Below are 20,299 nucleotides of genomic sequence, written 5' to 3'. Positions count from 1 at the left end.
GTGCAGGTGTCGATGCGCCCGTGTGACTAAGCCCTAAAGGAGTAGTGTAGTGTTCATTTACTCCATTATATCACCTTATTATGCTTTCATGTACTCTTTTCAGCTTACATATGTCCCTACGTTATAAACAAATGCCAGAAATGCCTTTTTCTCTTAGGACAGATCTATACTTATCCCAGACATGCTTGAATTCATTTACTGTTGATTTTCCAACAACATCTGCTGGTAGATCATTCCAAGCATTTATGACTCTTTCAGTGAAAAAATATTTCCTGACATTGCTTCTGATTTTTCCCCCAATTAATCTCCAGTTATGCCCTCTTATTCTAGTATTAAGCTTTCTAATGAAAACACTTCCTTCTTGAACCTTATTTATACCTTCAACACATTTAAAAATTTTGATCATGTCTCGCTCTCACTTTTTTCCTCCAAGCTATACAAATAAAGTTCTTTAAGTCTTTCCTGATACATGTTGTTCCTGAGACCTACCATCATTTTTGTAACCTGTCTTTGGAATTGCTCTATTTCATCAATGTCTTTCTGTAGGGGAGGTCTCCCAAACTAAACACAGTATACCATTTATCTCCAGCCTACCTTCAAGGCTGGTGATGCTGCTACAACATTGTTATTTTCTGGTTGAGGGGGAGCTGGGCAGGGTAGTATCTGTTAGGAAGTATTGGAGATACGAACCAACCTTAGAGAAGAGTTATTCAAATTAATCCCCTCACTAGATTAGGATTTTTTACTATTGGAGGTGAAATCACCCCAAAAATCTATCTACTATAGGAATTCTGAGAATAGTGCAGTAATTTTTTTTCCAGGATAGCCTAAGATTTTTGTGGTTCTCCACTTGTTAGGAACCATTTTTCTCTTACCCAGGTGACGGTTTTGGAATGTCACCCATCCATTTAGGTGACCACTATGAGATTGCACAAATTGCAAATGCTTTTTCCAGAATCAGTCCTTACTGCAGTTTCTAGGTTATCTGTCCTTCCACTGTATCAGTGAAAGTGATTTTGTGTTTGTCTGTCAGTTTGGCCTTATTGTTTTTAATATAGATATTAATAAAGGTTGTTTTTAATAAAGAGATAAGAATCATTACAGTGAACAATATACCAGATGTGGTCTTACCAGAGCTCTATATAGCGGGATCGCAATCTCCTCCTTTCTACTGGTTATATCTTTAGCTATGAAGCCGATCATCCTACTTGCTGTCTTTGCTGCTTGACTGCACTTTAGACTTATTTTGAGGCTGTTAGAAATCATAACCTTTAAGTTCTTTTCTTCTGAACTCCCGAATAATACAGAACAGCTAATGCAATACTTTTTCAAAGAATTTCTTCTTAATAAGTACATTTTTTATAGTTTGAAAAATTAAACTACAGTTTATATTGTTTTGACCATTTATCCACTAAGGCTAAATCTTTCTCCATGTTCAAAATATCACCAGGAGTATCAACCCTATTGCCCACTTTTGTGTTATCAGCAAACAGACAGACCTTACCTGTTAAACATTCTCCTATGTCACTTACAAACATAGTAACAAGAATAGGACCCAGGCACTTGTAGTACACCACTTGTAACTTGTTCCTATTCAGAATATACCCCATTAGCAATAATATACCATATTTCAGCTGATTGCAAATCCTCTTAACTATCAAAGGATTAAGTTCAATTTGTATTAATTTATCTATGCCCAATTTAAGTGGAACTTTATGAAAGGCTTTACTGAAATCCATATAGGCAATATCCACACCCCCACCTTCATCCACCACTATTGTGAGAAAGTCAAAGAAATCAATGAGATTAGTTTGACATGGTCTACCCTCAGTAAGGCCATGCTGTTCAGGATCCAACAGGCTACTGGAAACCTACTGTGGGGAAAAAATGTCCACTGTACTCCTTGGTAAATGTCTTGGGTGGTGTAACTTCCAAAACAGGGTCACTATTTAGTGCTAAATTAGTAAACTAACAGTAGTAGACTGGTATCATCAAAATAGGAAGGTCCAAAGATATTAGTATCTCCCCACCCTAAACATACCAACCCGTGGCCACCGTAGAAGGTGTCCATCACATTAGATGGTTCACTTCTGATTGAGCCCAAGTCTTTACAGTTCCACTGTTGCAATGTACATTGGGGAAATCATGTGGAGGGGGTTTAGTGTCAGCATAGGGGTGGCAAAATAGACAAAGTGCATCTCTGTCTGTCACCGCACCCGAGCGTTAGTAATGGAGGAACATTTGGGAGATGACTCCATTAGAAACACTTATGTAAAGTAGAAAAATAGCAACATTATTGAAATAATGAATCCCCGCAAACAATATATATCAGCCACAAAATAAAAAGCATCCCAAATTGAGTATCTCAGATAATCTTCACTAATGCCTGTTTTCCCTCTATACATTCTAAATTTGTCATTTTTTTAAATGTCTCTTCTGAATCTCAAATCCACAACCTGGTATATGGGAAACAGAAATACTAAAATGAGCCACAGGCACTCAGTGGAAGTAATGAGGCAGGAATTTTACTTATTAGCAACTGCAGCTAAAATGAATAGAAAGCACAATTGTCACCAAGCATCAGAGCATGGAAACATTGCTCTGATACTTTATGTATTCAAGATTAATCAGAACTGTGCAGTGATATAAGTGACTCTGGCAGACAAGCACGACCACATCTGCCATTCTCCACATTGTTTGCTTATATTGTAGTACAACCAGTACACAGGCAAGAATTCACTCAAAAGGGATTATAGCCAAAGTTTAATTATTATTGCCAGCCTTAGCAGAGGAGCAGTTATACTATCTAATGTTACACATTTGCTTTTCTAAGCTCTCATGGTATCAGTGTGGTGATACACGCAATGATTCCCCTCCCCACACGCTACGCAATCAGCTAGAGACTCAACTGAGTAACTCAAGGTTGTGTTCATTTTCTGAGTTGGTCATCTTATAATAGTCATCTTGTGATTTTTAACTTTATGAGTAATTCAAGAATCAGGGAACATTTCTTCTTAGAACTCTTTGCATTCCTTCTAGAAATCTATGAATAAATTGACAACTGTTTTACTATTTCTTTCTTCAATGGGTTACCTCCATACACTGTCTAATAAGTGCCAAATGAATAGGCATGAACATCATATAGACAAGGGCAATGGTCACACTCAGTCGCCAACTTGTTTATACATTTCCAGGAGGAATAACTGATCGGCACAGTAGAATTTTAAGAAAAAGTGCCCCAGAATTGTTATTTTATGGGCAATACAAGTATTTACTAAAAGAACAAGTCAGAAGAGCTGACATATATGTCCTTTAAATGTAATGCTTAAATATAAAAAAAAAAGCAGAAAGCTATAAATCATAGATCTCCAATGCTGAACATCAGTAAGCAATTCAAGATTGCTTAGAAATGTCTCAGCCGATAGAAGTGTGAAAATTACAAGAAATCGTATTCAAAGCATGCAAACTCACAATCTTTCATAATAGTAGCACTCCCTGAAATACAATGACATTTTCAGTGTGGAAGATACTGCCTTGTTCCAAAGGAATTATTTTAATGTAATGATAGCATTTGCTTTTCTGTTTATTTCAAAGGACTGAGATGGCACATTCAAATCAGAATGCTTCTAAGCTGCAGGTCAGAACACTTTCAGTTACAATAAATGTTGCATTCTTTATGTGCAAACACAAAACTTGAGTACTGCAGATTATACACAAACAAAAGACATCTGTAGTATATTAAACTTCTAAAGATAGAAGCATTCAAAATACACAAAGCTTAGTTTATCTTTTGGTGCAAAATTTATCGGGTGTTATCTGAAGTTTTCAATGTGTCTTAGGACAACAGGTTTATTTACAGAAATTCTCTCTGTATCTGTCTCTATCTTTGTCTCTCTATATCGGTCTATTTCTCTATCTCTTTGCTTCTATCTCTCTCTATCTTCATCTGTCTGCCGCTATCTATATCTGTCTCTCTGTCTCCATATTTCTCTCTATCTTTTTCTCCTTCTATATCTTTCTACCATCCCAATTCTATAAACATTTGGCTGCTTTAAAATGTAAATAAAAAATACAATGATTTGGAAATCTCATTAAACTTTTTTTTCACAGTAGACCATAGAACACATATCAGAGGGTAAAAGTGAAACATTTTTCCATTTCATTACAAAAGAATTAACTAATTTAGAAATTGATGGCAGCAACACATCTCACAAAAAGTTGGCCAGGGCCATGTCTACCATTGTCTAGCATCCATTCTTCTTTTTACAACAGTCTATAAATGTCTAGGAAGTGAGGAGACCAATTGCTGGAGTTTTGAGAGAGAAATGTTGTCTGATTCTTGTCTGATGTAGGATTCCTGCTGCCCAATAGTCTTGGATCTTCTTTGCCAGAGTTTAAGTTTTATAATGTGGTCTCTTGGTGAAAGGTCTGGATTGCAGGCAAATTAGTTCAGTGCTGGACTCTTTTTCTGCGAAGCCATGCTGTTGTGATGAGTGCAGTATGTGGTTTAGCATTGCTTTGCTGAAATACACTAGCCTTTCCCTGAGATACTGTATGGAAAGGGAGAGGTATGTCTGTATGTTAAATCCAACTTGATGCCCAGGCTACAAGAAGATATAGGTATAGAAGATGAACACGTGGAATGTCTGTGGGTAGAAATACAAGGAGGGAAAAGTAACAAAATTCCAATAGGGGTTTTCTATAGGCCACCAAAAATAACAGACAATACTGAAAACTTATTAATAAGGTAAATAGAAAAGGTGTCAAACCTCAATGAAGTAACTATTATGGGAGAGTTTAATTATCCAGGTATAATATGTGAAGTCAAAACCTGCGAATCTCACAAGAGCAATAAGTTCTTGAGAACAATTAAAGATGACTACCTTACCCAACTTGTATGGCAGACAACTCAAGACAGAACCATTCAGGATTTATTATTAACTATCAAACTGGACAGAATCACAGGGGTGCAGGTTGAGGGACACTTGGGAAATAGTGACCACAATATAATTAATTTCCAGCTGTCATTCAGTAGGAAGCACTATCAATGAGCGACAAAAATACTAAACTTTGGTAAAGCAAAATTTGATCAGCTCAGAATCACTCTTGGCAACATTAATTGGGACAGCGTCCTTAAAAATAATAGTATAAGTGACAAATGGGAGAAGTTTAAAAACATCCTAATTACCTCATGTGAGCAGTTCATACCTTTTAAAAATAAAAGAACTACATGAAAAAAATTTGGCTCAACAAGACTGTAAGGGCAATAAGTGATAAAAAGAAAGTGTTTAAATTATTAAAACAAGAAGGCAGTGAAAAAGCAACAAAAGCATACAAGGAAAAAAAACTAATTATGTAAGGCAAAGATCAAAACTGCCAAGGAGGAGGCAGAGAGACTGATTGTCAAAGAGAGCAAAAATAACCCTAAACTATTTTTCAATTATATTAAAGGACTGGCACTGAAAGCACTGGCCCTTTAACAAATCATGCAGGAGAAATCATAGAAGGTGATGGGGGAAGGCAAATCTATTAAATAGTTTTTTCTCAAGTTTATTCCATTAGGAATAAGAAATATCACACATGATGCAGGGGGATAAAACAAACTCCCTGCTAAATTTCACCAAGCTAAGTGCAGAGTCGGTTAAAAAAGATTAAAATTGACAAATTGCTGGGTCCAGGTGGAAAACACACAAGGGTTCTAAGGGAACTAAGTGACGTGATAGATAGACTGCTATTTCTTATATTTACGGACTCTATTGACACGTGGGGTTGTACAACTAGATTGGTGTATTGCCAATGTGGTTCCAATATATCAAAAAGGGTTAAGAAGAGAGCCTGGTTACTACAGGCGAGTAAGTCTCACTGTAACAATTGGAAAATTATTCAAGGGGTTTCTGAGAGATGCCATCCTAGAATACCTCGGTATAACTCCTCATCAGCATGGGTTCAGGTCAAACCAATTTAATCAGCTTATACAATTAAATAAGTTCTAGGCTGGACCTAGGAGAGTCTTTTGATTTCGTATATCTGGAGATTCTAAAGCATTTGATAACGTGATGCATAATAGGTTGATATATAAAATGAGACAGCTCGCTCTAGGCGAAAACGTGTGTAGCGGGGTAAAGAACTGGCTCTGAGATAAAAAGCATAGGGTGAGTATTAGGCCCCATTCTGTTAAATATATTTATCAATGACCTGATAGAGGGAATGCACAGTAAAATATAGATATTTGCAGACAATAAAAAATTATACAAGATAATTAATACAAAGGAGGACAATGTACGGCTGCAAATGGCCTTAGACAAGGTGGGGGCTAGGGTAGAAAAATGGCAAATGAAGTTCAATATTGATAAACATAAGGTTATGCAAATGCGCAGGAGAAACCGATGTCACCAAAATATACTAAATGGGGTACTGTTAAGGAAAAGTGATATGAAAAAAGACCTAGGGGTACTAGGTGACTGTAGATTTAACTGGAGCATTCAATGCAAGTCAGCTACTGCAAAAGCAAATAACATCTTGCGTGCACTAGAAGAGGTATAAGGGCGAGGGACGAGAACATTATTCTTCCACTATTTAAGGCACTTGTCAGGCCTACATGGAATACTGTGTACAGTTCTGGACACCGGTGCTCATGAAAGATTTTGCAGTGCTTGAGGGGTTCAAAGAAAAGCAACTAAATTAATAAATGGAATGGGAGGACTGGAATACCCAGAGAGGGTATCAAAATTGGAATTATTCACTCTGGAAAAAAAAGTTACGGGGCAACCAAAGAACTATGTATAAATACATTAGGGAACAGTACAAGGATCTCTCCCATGATTTGTTTTTACCCAGGACTGTGACGGTAACAAGAGGGCATCCTCTATGTTTAGAAGTAAGAAGGTTTCATCACCAACACAGAAGGGGGTTCTTTACTGTAAGAGCAGTGAGACTGTGAAACGCTCTGCCTGAGGATGTGGTGATGGCAAAACCGATAGAGGAGTTTTAGAGGGGACTAGATGTCTTTTTAGAGCACTGTGATATTACAGGATATAGACATTAAATAACCAGTGGGGTTGTTGATCTGTGTTTTGGAGTCAAGTAGGAACTTTCAAACATTGATCCAGGTACTACCACTGCCATTATGGAGTCAGGAAAGATGTTTTTTCCCCCAAATGGGCTAAATTACCTTGTGCCTCATTGGGTTTTTTTTTTTTTTTGCCTTCCTCTGGATCAACTAGAGGGAGTTGGAAACTGGATGGACATTGTCTTCTTTTACCCTAACATACTATGTTACTATATGTTGTTCTAAAACCTCTATATACTGCTCAGCATTGATAGTGCCTTTCAAGATGTGTAAGCTAAGCATCCCACAGGCACTAATACAACCCTATAACATCTGGCTTTTGAACTGTGCGCTGACAAGCTGAATGGTCGCTCTCCTCTTGAGTCTGTAGGACACAGAGTCCATGGTTTCTAAAAAGAATTTCAAATTTTAATTCATTTGACCACAGAACTGTTTTCGATTTTGCCCCAGTTCATTTTAAATTACCTTTGGCAAAGAAAATGCTGGTGTTTCTGGATTGTATTGATTTATGACTTCTTCACATGATACAATTTTGACTTACATTTGTGGATTGCACAATGAACTGTGTTCACAGACAATGATTTCTGGAAGTATTTCTGAACCCATGTAGTAATGTGCATTATAGAATCATGCCTGTATTTAATGCAACGATGCCTGAGGGCCCATAGATCTCGAGCAGCCAATGTTGATTGTCAGCCTTGTATCTTGTACATATTCATTTATCCAGATTATCTGAGTCTTATGATGATATTATGTACTGTAGATGGTAGGATATTCAAAGTCCTTGCAATATTACAGTGAGGAACATTTTTATGAAATTGTACCCCAATTTTTAGATGCAGGTTTTTGCAACTGGTGAATCTCTGACCATCTTTGCTTCTGACACTATGCCTCTCTACCGTACTCCTTTTCTAATGATGCTTGAAGAAGGTGCCACTTGTGTGTTGAAACGCGTCCATTTACTTAAATTTTTTGTTTGATTTGTCATAATTAAAGATGAGCGAGCACGCTCGGTTAAGGCAGTTACTCGAGCAAGCATCGCTCTTCTAGAGTAACTGCTTACTGGTCTTTTCACAGAGGCAGTATTAGTCTAAGGGATTAATTTCAAAGGGCTTACTTCATGGACCTCAAAACTATTGAATCTTAAAATATAACTTTTATTATTAGTAGTAATTAAAATAAGGAAGAACAAACACATACATATATAAAAGGATTTAGAGAAGTGTACTCTAATTTCTAAGTTATGCCACTTTAGTAAAGAGGTGAAGACTAATCACGTTGAATGGTAATCGATTAGCTTGGCCACCTTGTATTGTTAGTCTTGAATTGACCAATATCATGGATAATTCCAAAACTTAATGCGCAGGTGTCATCCAGATAATTATTGATGACAAATTGTGAGAGACCTGAGCAAATCAGTACCCTACGCATTTCCCCCACTAGGTGGGTTCTTCAGGGGTAAAGATAGAGTGATTTCAGTCCGGATGAAGACTGGATAGATAATTAGAAATGAGCGAGCACGCTCGGTTAAGGCAGTTACTTGAGCAAGCATCGCTCTTCTAGAGTAACTGCTCACTGGTCCGAGCAGATTCAGGGGGCGGTGGTGGGTAGCGGTGGGGAAAGAGAGAGAGAGAGAGATCTTGCACACTCTCTCCCCCGCTAACCCCCACTCACCCCGGCAGCCCGCCCTGAATCTGCTCAGACCAGTAAGCAGTTACTCGAGAAGAGCTATGCTCACTTGAGTAACTGCCTTAACTAAGCGTGCTTGCTCAACTCTAGTCATAATTAATTAAATAAATTTTATAATTAAGCTCCAGTTGTCCTGTGAGTCCTAGCATACTAGAGCGCAGAGAAAGACTTTTTTATCTCAATTTCTGTTCTCTACACGGTCATGTGATTTAGTAGAAAATTGACCTTCTAACTGTTTTTCATCAGTGCTATTTTTTTTGTCTTTTGTATATCTTGTGCCAATCATTTTGAGATGTGTTGCTGCAGTATAAAGCTCTACACAGTTCCTATTCTTTGCTACAATATATCATCATGAAATCCAATTGTTTTGCTCACAGAAATTTTGCTTAAAGGGGTGGTCTCGCGAAACCAAGTGGGGTTATACACTTCCGTATGGCCATATTAATGCACTTTGTAATGTACATCGTGCATTAAATATGAGCCATACAGAAGTTATTCACTTACCTGCTCCGTTGCTAGCGTCCTCGTCTCCATGGTTCCGTCTAAATTCGCTGGCAGCTTGCTTTTTTAGACGCGCTTGCGCAGTCCGGTCTTCTGCTCAGCGCGAGCCGCTTCAGTGTGTTAGACGCTACAGCTCTTCTGCGCATGCGCAGACGAGCTGTAACCTCTCGGGAGCGCGCTGGAGCGGAGCGGAGACGAGAAGCCCAGCCGAGAAGCCGCCCATGTAAGTCGCCTGCCCCCGGAGCCCACCGCCTGCCCCCGGAGCCCACCGCCTGCCCCCGGAGCCCACCGCCTGTCCCCCGAGCTCACCGCCTGTTCCCGGAGCTCACCGCCTGTTCCCGGAGCTCACCGCCTGCCACCGGAGCCCACCGCCATGCCCCCGGAGCCCACCGCCTGTCCCCCGAGCTCACCGCCTGTCCCCGAGCTCACCGCCTGTTCCCGGAGCTCACCGCCTGTTCCCGGAGCTCACCGCCTGCCACCGGAGCCCACCGCCATGCCCCCGATGCTGCCCGAGCCTCCCGCCGCCGTGCCCCCGATGCTGCCCGAGCCTCCCGCCGCCGTGCCCCCGATGCTGCTCCCGATGCTGCCCGAGCCTCCCGCCGCCGTGCCCCCTATGCTGCTCCCGATGCTGCCCGAGCCTCCCGCCGCCGTGCCCCCGATGCTGCCCGAGCCTCCCGCCGCCGTGCCCCCGATGCTGCTCCCGATGCTGCCCGAGCCTCCCGCTGCCGGGACACACAGACAGACATATATATAGACAGACAGACAGACAGACACACACACATATATATACACACACACACACACACACACATATATATATAATATACACACACACACACATATATATATATATATATATATATATACATATATATACACACATATACAAACACGTGTGGATATATATATATATATGTGTATATATATATAATGTGTGTGTGTATATATACACTCACGAATATGCGTATGCGTATACTCGTACACACGTATACTATATATATATATCTCTATATATCTATATATAGATATATAGAGATATATATATATATATATAAAAGATGTGTACACGCATATATACACACACACATTATATATATATATATATATATACACACACATACACATATATACACACGCATATAAAAAAAACACGTGTGTATGTGTGTGTATGTGTATCTATCTATCTATCTATGTGTGTGTGTATATACACTCACGAATACGCGTATGCGTATACTCATACACACGTATACTATATATATCTATCTATATATATATAGATATATATATAAAATGTGTACACGCATATATACACACACATATATTTAGGTGAAAAAACTATTTCATCTAAAACAGTGGAAAGTGAATTGCAGGGAGGCATTACAGTACCTTCTGCTGAGAATTCAGCACTGGACAGCTCCCTGCTATTACGAAGCCTGGGTTACTTGTGCAGGGGGAAAGGATCAGCACTGGACAGCTCCCTGCTAATACGAAGCGTGACCGGCGTCTCGGGAGCGAGCACGTCGGGCTGAAGCAAGCGCAGGGAGAAGAAGCGGCGGCCATCTTTGGGAAACTTTTTATAAGTTCATGAAACGCCAGAACTGTAAGTAGGAACCGGCTTTAAAAGCCATTTACATTGGTACTTAGTAATGTATGCTGAAGAAGGGGGACTGGGCAAAAAAAATATTTCACTGCTGCCTCGAGACATCTCCTTTAAATTACATACAATTATAAAAAAATGCTTACCAGTGAGATTTATTAGGCATGCATGAGTTTTCGGTCTATAATGTTAGCAAGAATATTTTCCTTTACTGATAACAAACAGAGATCTTGAAAATCATGAAGAACACAAAAGTTAAAATGGAGTAATAGAAACTTAGAGATAAAATCTTCCTTAACCCTTTCCAATCCTTTTTAGGATTCAGGGATTAATAATTTGCAAGGCACACTAGAAGCAGGTTCTGAGCAAAATTTTGAAAAGTTCACTTTTGCCAGTTTAAACCAAGCTGGAAGTTTACTAAAAAACCTAAAACTGGTGTATAACACTTTCTAAAATCCATTAAAAAAAGCTCTATATATAACTCTGAGGGCTCTCTCACATGGCCTTAGGCGTTTTTATGTGCGCCCACCGGCGCCATAAAAGTGTGTGAATGGGCGCACAAGTCACACTGCTAAACTCCTTCCCACCTTCCTTCTCCGGCCGCTGTCATTGGCTCCCATAAGAACCTATGCAGCAGCCGACATATTCAGGGCACAAAGATAGTTCCACGACTATTTTTGCTGCCCAGCATAAAAGCACCAGGTGCTATGTTTGCTGGCTGGGCGCTTTTACACCGCTGAAATATATGCCTGTGTGATCTGATGGTAAAGTATATCGGCCAGCCATGAAAACGGCGGCTGATATACGCTCATGTGATTAAGCCGTAAGAGTGTTATTCAGGGATTTTATGGCTCTTCGACAATGATATACACCAATGTTCAAGACTAGTATTGAGTGAACCAAACTAGAACTTTGTGGGTAGAACTTTGTTAAAAGCTTGGTATGGATTCAATTTGAACTGAAGTTTTAGCACAGTTTCAACCTGAAATACGGTTCAACTGGTTTGATTCCCTCAACACTACTAGACACATTGCTATATATCATGCATGCATACATTTGCATAAATATTTTGTATTTGTTAAAGTTCGCCTTTTGCCCATTGCATGAAAAAAATGTAGTATATGGCATTTGTCATATGCATATGTTTTTAGGCACTAGGATAGTATATAAAATTGAAAGTGTGGTGAGAAAGAGTCATAAGATGTGCCAAAAATATTTTATAGCACAAAATAGTGGAGTATATTTATTAAGCATGCTCTTCTATATGCTAAATAGATACATTAGAACAATTTAGCTTGGTTTATTATTATAAGGCCAATACTTCAAAGCCACAGTGCGGGAACCATTGCAGGTACCCAGTGCAGGTATCATTTCAGTGAGAACAGGCTGCTTCTGAATTGAACAAGCTTAGAGATGAGCGAGCACCAAAATGCTCGGGTGCTCGTTACTCGGGACGAAATTATCGCGATGCTCGAGGGTTTGTTTCGAGTAACGAACCCCATTGAGGTCAATGGGCGATCCGAGCATTTTTGTATATCGCCGATGCTCGCTAAGGTTTCCATTTGTGAAAACCTGGGAAATTCAAGAAAGTGATGGGAACGACACAGCAACGGATAGGGCAGGCGAGGGGCTACATGTTGGGCTGCATCTCAAGTCCCCAGGTCCCACTATTAAGCCACAATAGCGGCAAGAGTGCCCCCCCCCCTCCCAACAACTTTTACTTCTGAAAAGCCCTCATTAGCAATGCTTACCTTAGCTAAGCACCACACTACCTCCAACAAAGCACAATCACTGCCTGCATGACACTCCGCTGCCACTTCTCCTGGGTTACATGCTGCCCTCCCCCCCCCCCCCCCCCGCACGACGCAGTGTCCACAGCGCACACCAAAGTGTCCCTGCGCAGCCTTCAGCTGCACTCATGCCACACCACCCTCATGTCTATTTATAAGTGCGTCTGCCATGAGGAGGAACCGCAGGCACACACTGCAGAGGCTTGGCATGGCTAGGCAGCGACCCTCTTTAAAAGGGGCGGGGCGATAGCCCACAACACTGTACAGAGGCAATGAGAAATATAATCCTGTGCCACCGCCATCAGGAGCTGCACACGTGGGCATAGCAATTGGGAACCTATGTGCCACACACTATTCATTCTGTCAAGGTGTCTGCATGCCCCAGTCAGACCGCGTTTTTTTATAAATAGTCACAGGCAGGTACAACTTAGCAATGGGAATACCGTGTGCACCCACAGCATGGGTGGCTCCCTGGAACCAACCGGCTGTACATAAATGTATCCCATTGCAGTGCCCATCACAGCTGAGGTAACGTCCGATTAAATGCAGGTGGTCTTCGGCCCACACTGCATGCCCCAGTCAGACTGGGGTTCTTTAGAAGTGTATACATGGAGTTACAACTCCGTGTGGACCGACAGCATGGGTGAGTGCCAGGAACCCACCGGCGGTACATAAATATATCCCATTGCATTGCCCATCACAGCTGAGGTAATGTCATGTTTAATGCAGGTGGGCTTCGGCCCACACTGCATGCCCCAGTCAGACTGGGGTTCTTTAGAAGTAGACACATGCAGTTACAACTCCCTGTGGACCCACAGCATGGGTGGGTGCCAGGAAGGCATCGGCGGTACATTAATATATCCCATTGCATTGCCCATCACAGCTGAGGTAATAATGTCATGTTTAATGCAGGTGGGCTTCGGCCCACACTGCATGCCCCAGTCAGACTGGGGTTCTTTAGAAGTAGACACATGCAGTTACAACTCCCTGTGGACCCACAGCATGGGTGGGTGCCAGGAAGGCATCGGCGGTACATTAATATATCCCATTGCATTGCCCATCACAGCTGAGGTAATAATGTCATGTTTAATGGGTTCTTTAGAAGATGTAACGTCAGCTTTAATGCAGGTGGGCAAAAAATTAATTGAATTACACTGTAGCCGAGGGCCCCAAAAAATTGGTGTACCAACAGTACTAATGTACCTCAGAAAAATTGCCCATGCCCAACCAAGAGGGCAGGTGAAACCCATTAATCGCTTTGGTTAATGTGGCTTAATTGGTAACTAGGCCTGGAGGCAGCCCAGTTAAAATAAAAATTGGTTCAGGTGAAAGTTTCAACGCTTTAATGAGCATTGAAACGTATAAAAATTGTTTACAAAAATTATATGACTGAGACTTGTGGACCTAAGAAAAATTGCCCGTTCGGCGTGATTACGTGAGGTTTCAGGAGGAGGAGCAGGAGGAGGAGGATGAATAGAATACACAGATTGATGAAGCAAAAATGTCCCCGTTTTTGATGGTGATAGAGAACAATGCTTCCATCCGCGGGTGCAGCCTACGTATTGCTTAGGTATCGCTGCTGTCCGCTGGAGGAGAAGAGAAGTCTGGGGAAATCCAGGCTTTGTTCATCTTGATGAGTGTAAGCCTGTCGGCACTGTCGGTTGACAGGCGGGTACGCTTATCCGTGATGATTCCCCCAGCCGCACTAAACACCCTCTCTGACAAGACGCTAGCCGCAGGAAAAGCAAGCACCTCCAGGGCATACAGCGCGAGTTCAGGCCACGTGTCCAGCTTCGACACCCAGTAGTTGTAGGGGGCAGAGGCGTCACCGAGGACGGTCGTGCGATCGGCTACGTACTCCCTCACCATCCTTTTACAGTGCTCCCGCCAACTCAGCCTTGACTGGGGAGCGGTGACACAGTCTTGCTGGGGAGCCATAAAGCTGGCAAAGGCCTTGGAGAATGTTCCCCTGCCTGCGCTGTACATGCTGCCTGATCTTTGCGCCTCCCCTGCTACCTGGCCCTCGGAACTGCACCTTCTGCCACTAGCGCTGTCGGATGGGAATGTTACCATCAGTTTGTCCACCAGGGTCCTGTGGTATAGCATCACTCTCGAACCCCTTTCCTCTTCGGATATGAGAGTGGAAAGGTTCTCCTTATACCGTGGGTCGAGCAGTGTGTACACCCAGTAATCCGTAGTGGCCAGAATGCATGTAACGCGAGGGTCTCGAGAAAGGCATCCTAACATGAAGTCAGCCATGTGTGCCAGGGTACCTGTACGCAACACATGGCTGTCCTCACTAGGAAGATCACTTTCAGGATCCTCCTCCTCCTCCTCCTCCGGCCATACACGCTGAAAGGATGACAGGCAAGCAGCATGGGTACCCTCAGCAGTGGGCCAAGCTGTCTCTTCCCCCTCCTCCTCATGCTCCTCCCCCTCCTCCTCAACGCGCTGACATATAGACATGAGGGTGCTCTGACTATCCAGCGACATACTGTCTTCCTCCGCCTCCGTTTCCAAGCACAAAGCATCTGCCTTTATGCTTTGCAGGGAACTTCTCAAGAGGCATAGCAGAGGAATGGTGACGCTAATGATTGCAGCAAGTTTCCAAGGACCTGGCAGATGTCTGCCAACCAGGCCCACTCTTCTGTAAAGAATTGAGGAGGCTGACTCCCACTACGCCGCCCATGTTGGAGTTGGTATTCCACTATAGCTCTACGCTGCTCATAGAGTCTGGCCAACATGTGGAGCGTAGAGTTCCACCGTGTGGGCACGTCGCACAGCAGTCGGTGCACTGGCAGATTAAACTGATGTTGCAGGGTGCGCAGGGTGGCAGCGTCCGTCTTGGACTTGCGGAAATGTGCGCTCACCCGGCGCACCTTTCCGAGCAGGTATGACAAGTGTGGGTAGCTTCTCAGAAAGCGCTGAACCACCAAATTAAAGACATGGGCTAGGCATGGCATGTGCGTGAGGCTGCCGAGCTGCAGAGCCGCCACCAGGTTACGGCCGTTGTCACACACGACCATGCCCGGTTGGAGGCTCAGCGGCGAAAGCCAGCTGTCGGTCTGCTCTGTCAGACCCTGCAGCAGTTCGTGGGCCGTGTGCCTCTTCTCTCCTAAGCTGAGTAGTTTCAGCACGGCCTGCTGACGCTTGCCCACCGCTGTGCTGCCACGCCGCGCGACACCGACTGCTGGCGACGTGCTGCTGCTGACACATCTTGATTGCGAGACAGAGGTTGCCTTGGAGGAGGAGGAGGAGGGTGGTTTAGTGGAGGAAGCATACACCGCCGCAGATACCACCACCGAGCTGGGGCCCGCAATTCAAGGGGTGGGTAGGACGTGAGCGGTCCCAGGCTCTGACTCTGTCCCAGCCTCCACTATATTCACCCAATGTGCCGTCAGGGAGATATAGTGGCCCTGCCCGCCTGTGCTTGTCCACGTGTCCGTTGTTAAGTGGACCTTGGCAGTAACCGCGTTGGTGAGGGCGCGTACAATGTTGCAGGAGATGTGGTCGTGCAGGGCTGGGACGGCACATCGGGAAAAGTAGTGGTGACTGGGAACCGAGTAGCGCGGGGCCACCGCCGCCATCATGCTTTTGAAAGCCTCAGTTTCCACAAGCCTATACGGCAGCATCTCCAGGCTGATAAATTTGGCTATGTGCACGTTTAACGCTTGAGTATGCAGGTGCGTGGCGGCGTACTTGCGCTTGCGCTCAAACAGTTGCGCTAGCGACGTCTGGACGCTGCGCTGAGAGATATTGCTGGATGGGGCCGAGGACAGCGGAGGTGAGGGTGTGGGTGCAGGCCGGTAGGCACTCGTGCCTGTGTCCTCAGAGGGGGGTTGGATCTCAGTGGCAGGTTGGGGCACAGGGGGAGAGGCAGTGGTGCAAACCGGAGGCGGCGAACGGCCTTCGTCCCACCTTGTGGGGTGCTTGGCCATCATATGCCTGTGCATGCTGGTGGTGGTGGCTCCCCAGCTGATCTTTGCGCGACAAAGGTTGCACACCACTGTTCGTCGGTCGTCAGGCGTCTCTGTGAAAAACTGCCTCACCTTAGAGCACCTTGGCCTCTGCAGGGTGGCATGGCGCGAGGGGGCGCTTTGGGAAACAGTTGGTGGATTATTCGGTCTGGCCCTGCCTCTACCCCTGGCCACCGCAATCCCTGCCTCCTGAAAGGGCTGTGCTGATTGGCTGAGGGCTCAGCCAATAGCAGCTAGTGCTTAGCTATTGGCTGAGCACTCAGCCAATGACACATAGCCCTTAGCTATTCATTCATGAATAGCAATATCTTAGATTTCCCAGCGTGATGCCATTTTTTTTCTCGCACTGCGCTTTGAGACTTTAACTTCACTCTGGCGGCGCAGTGGAGAAAAAAATGCCAGTGGGTGTCCACCCTCAGGCTTCTTTCACATGAGCGCATATCAGCTGTCCATTTTCACGGCTGGCGGATATACGCTGTGATCTGATGCATTGGATTCCAATGCATCAGATCACATGGGCGTATTTCTGAGATGCAAAAACGCCCGGCCAAGCCAATATAGCACCAGGCATTTTACGTCGGGCCCAAAAGATAATCCTGGAACTAACTTTTTGGCTGTAATACGTCGGCCACTGCATTGGCTCCTATGGAAGCCCATGGCAGCGGCCGTAGGGGGGAGGGAGTTTAGCAGTGTGACTGCTAAACTCCCTCCCTCTCTTCTCCTCCCCCCTGTGCAGGCTGACCTCTCGTTCCTCCCCACTCGTTCTGTGCTATAGGATGTGGGAGGGGGGAAGCTAAGCGCTGATCCGCCCCACCGCCTACCATTGATGGCTATGGGCACGAGGCGGGGTGTGGGCGGAGCTAAGCACCTGCCCTCTCCCCGCCCCTTGTCCATAGCCATTAATAGGAGGAGGCAGGATGGAATGTGCTTAGCTCCGCCCCCACCCTCTCCCATTGCACAGAATGAGCAGGGAGGAACGAGAGGTGAGCCTGCGATGGGGAGGGAGGGGAAATGGGCGATAGCCTGGTGAGCTCGGTGCATTTGCACCAGCCTCACCAGGCCATATGAACAGGCGCACAAATGTTTGATTTGTGCGCCCGTTTACCAGTTTTTTTCTCACCAACGTAGTGTATATCGTCCATCCGTGGAAACAGACGGCTAATATGCGCTTATGTAAGAGAAGCCTAAGCCTGTGCATCCATGGGTTTGGTGTATTGTAGTTTAATACAGTTATGTGTTCTTTCTTTTTAATCTAATACCAAAAAAAGTTATGCTGGTTAAAAAAAAAACAGCCTAGTGTTCGAACTGGGAAAAAGGTTCAGCTATGCAAACTCCTGCAGATAAATCATGCAAAGCTCTTAAATGGACCCATACTGAAATAACTTGCACCTCTCATTGGAAACAATACCAAAAACTATTACTGAACTTTTACAAATCTTCCCAAATACCTATCCTTCATGTTGGAGAAACTGTAGGAAAATTGTATCTATTATGCATATTTTCTGGGGCTATCCTTCCCTGTTTGCATTTTGCTGTCAGATATTTGTTTCAAAAACATCATATCCCACATGCAAAAAAAAATTCCAGTTTTACCTCACTGTTTATTGACATTGATGTCATTTCCCATAATTTCAGAGTCGTTACCTGCCATATGCTACATGCAGTTCAAATATCCATAGCTAGATTTTGGAAGGCCACACGAATTCCCTCAATTGAATAAATAGCACACACTATCTCTACAAACTCTAGATCTAGCAGCACTTCGCTTGATGCATTAGTATGCTAGTCCTTTAATAGCTCTGCGTGGCTATGCTCATTGTGTAGCACCGCTGCCATTCACTATGAAGGTACCCAACAGTCTGAGCTACAGATGTAGTGCACCAAACATCCTTGTTGGTGCTGCTACATCTGTACAGATATGAAAAGATGTTAGCGAGTCAGTGGGTTAGCTAGTATTCCCCACCTCAGATCTAATTCCAAACTTAAAGGAGATGTCCCGAGGCAGCAAGTGGGTCTATACACTTCTGTATGGCCATAATAATGCACTTTGTAATGTACATTGTGCATTAATTATGAGCCATACAGAAGTTATAAAAAGTTTTATACTTACCTGCTCCGTTGCTAGCGTCCTCGTCTCCATGGTGCCGACTAATTTTCGCCCTCCGATGGCCAAATTAGCCGCGCTTGCGCAGTCCGGGTCTTCTCCTCTTCTCTATGGGGCTCCGTGTAGCTCCGTGTAGCTCCGCCCCGTCACGTGCCGATTCCAGCCAATCACGAGGCTGGAATCGGCAATGGACCGCACAGAAGCCCTGCGGTCCATGGAGACAGAGGATCCCGGCGGCCATCTTCAGCAGGTGAGTATGAAGACGCCGGACCGCCGGGATTCAGGTAAGCGCTGTGCGGGTGGGTTTTTTAACCCCTGCATCGGGGTTGTCTCGCGCCGAACGGGGGGGGGGTTTAAAAAAAAAAAAACCCGTTTCGGCGCGGGACAACCCCTTTAATCTCCATTTCCATCAGGATTTCCGTGTTTTTCTTTTTAAAAGGCAGATCTTGGAATAAACAATCCTATAAATTAAATTTCACACTTAAAACATGTACCCATATTCCATTTGTGCTTTTATTATTCTCTTCCTGTTATGTTTTCCCTTCCCATTTCTTTATTACCTTCTATGCTCCCTCATATATATCCTTCAATTCTCTTCTGCTTATTTTGTTGGCATGTGTTTAAGAGGTCTACTTAACGTGATCCACAATATGATTTTGCTTAGACTAAACATACACTAGTCCAACATTGTTGTACTTCAATTGTTTCTTCCTGACTTTGCTTGCTGTATTCTTTAAAATCCAATAAAATTGATTAAAAAAAACAAACCTGGCATGTTGGATTTCAACATGTCAGGTCATTTGTCTCAGTGGAGGATAAGTAGCTGTCAATGACTTATTAGCCTTACACCATTGAAACATGTGGGCTGATCATGCATGTCTATAGAGGAGTACGAAATAATAACTGTTCACTGAGCAAGCATTCAACCAACAGCTGTCTAAGGTACCTTTATGGTATACATTTGTTTCAGGCTTATTAGCCTCATAAAGCCATGTTATACAAAATATGACAGAGAGGCAGACCTCAATGGTGACCTAATCTACTGTTCTTGTCTTACAAGCACCAGTAGGATAGTAGTTACTGGACATGACTCAGGAAAGTGATAATCTATTACAAATTGTGGCATTGAAGATATCCTCCTGTGCAAAATGAGATCAGGAAGGAGCACCCATGTAAGTTTCTAACTGTGGCAGAAGAGACAGGAGAGCTAAAAGGGAAGAGGAAATTTTTTCCCTAATCTATTCCTAGGGCAAATAGCATATCAATTTACTATGGTGAGTTTCCAAGCCGTGTTGGAAAAATGATTTAAAAAAAACACCCTACATTCTCAATACACAATACAGTACATATTAAATTTCTAATTTTAGTTTCCATCAGAAGACTTGCAATATTTTTGTATGATGAGCAATACAATGATGAATGGTTTTTAATTAAGCAATTGTTAATATACAGAATCATAAAAACAATGATTTGAAATAGTTTTCAATTAAGAGGAATAAATTGTTGCTGGTGCATTTCTAGATAAGGAATGTGCTATGTGTACATCATTAAGTGAGTGATTTCCATGAAGCA

This window comes from Eleutherodactylus coqui, chromosome 7, assembly GCF_035609145.1.
Source record: "Eleutherodactylus coqui strain aEleCoq1 chromosome 7, aEleCoq1.hap1, whole genome shotgun sequence".
Classification (NCBI taxonomy): domain Eukaryota; kingdom Metazoa; phylum Chordata; class Amphibia; order Anura; family Eleutherodactylidae; genus Eleutherodactylus; species Eleutherodactylus coqui.
Note: the sequence above shows the minus strand (reverse complement) of the source record.